Below are 1,306 nucleotides of genomic sequence, written 5' to 3'. Positions count from 1 at the left end.
TTTAGGTGAAGCTGGAGGGGTGAGCCAATGATCCTGTGTGGCTGCTGATGCCTGAATGGCCCAGCCATCCCCTGGGCTTTTCTGCTAGTTTCATTCCCTGCAAGCAGAACATTTCCTGCGTCATTTATTTCCGAACAGTAGAAAAATAAGCCTAAATCCTTATCTCCAGTCTGTCAGCTAATCCTTCGGTGGGCCAGGAGCAACAATGTCAAATCAGGCTGTGAGTGTGACTCGAGGCTCTCTGTGGTTGATAAGCACGTTGCTGCTGTATGTAAATGGACTTCTTGAGAGCCAAGAAGTGGTTCTGGCACAGACATCATCCCCAGCTCAAGGTAACTCCAGCTTCACCTGCTACATAACAGCATCAGGTTGCAATAGGACCATGACGAGGTAGATTTTGGAACACTTCAGGGCCGTAGGTCATATCACACCCCCCACTCATGCATGTTTGGTTGGTAGCCCAGAGGGCCAATGAAAATTTTGCTATGTTCATGAAGGAGTTTGGGTTTCCTTGATCTTCCCAACAGAAATGCTCCAGGGAAGTCTCTTCTTTGCTTTCATTCATTGAATTCACTGGACCCATCACTGATGTGTTTTGCTAATGGGGGAACACTTACCCTGGAGCTGTCACCTTAACTTACCCCTGATCAGGGTAGAAGGAACAAGAAAAGGTGTTCTCCAGAAGCAACATACCTCTGAAGACCTGGCAGGCTGTGTACCTCTTCCCAGTGAAGGTAATAAAGATGGGAATTTAGGGCAGTCCTGTTGGTGGCTTCTTGGAGCTTCTCACCTCCTTCAAATTCAGTCTGTAAAAGCTTAAACCCCTTTTGCATGGGAAGTTGGTGTCCTGTGTCACTGGGCTGCTTTCTAGTGGCCAGATCCTGTCCCAGCACGTCTGTGCCCAGAAATCCCATCCTGTCAGGAATGGCAGAGACTGGGACTATCGGCGTCATGATGACAGCAGGGCAGGGCCAGGCCTGTGCCGCTTGGCCAAGACTCAGCAGGAGAAGGGTCCCCTCCGCTCCTAGGGAAGTTATAGGGACTTTTCTGTCTATGTTTGTGTCAGCATGGTTGACTTCATTGCTACTTTACAACATACACACTTTTTGCTTTGTTTAATCGAAACCTTACAGCAGATGTTTTATGATTATTCCACCAATGGGAAAAAAAAAAGGATGCTGAAAAGTGCCAGCATCATGGCTTTTATGGGAGAGTTTTATTAACTCGGCAGTTTACTGTTCAGCTAGAGAATGAAGGCATCAGCCAAGATGCAGGGAATCCAGTTTAAATGACTCCTGTATCCTGG

This window comes from Cariama cristata, unplaced genomic scaffold (genome assembly GCF_000690535.1).
Source record: "Cariama cristata isolate BGI_N322 unplaced genomic scaffold, ASM69053v1 scaffold35105, whole genome shotgun sequence".
Classification (NCBI taxonomy): Eukaryota; Metazoa; Chordata; class Aves; order Cariamiformes; family Cariamidae; genus Cariama; species Cariama cristata.
The sequence above is the reverse complement of the archived record's forward strand: the minus strand, read 5'-3'. Positions refer to the sequence as shown.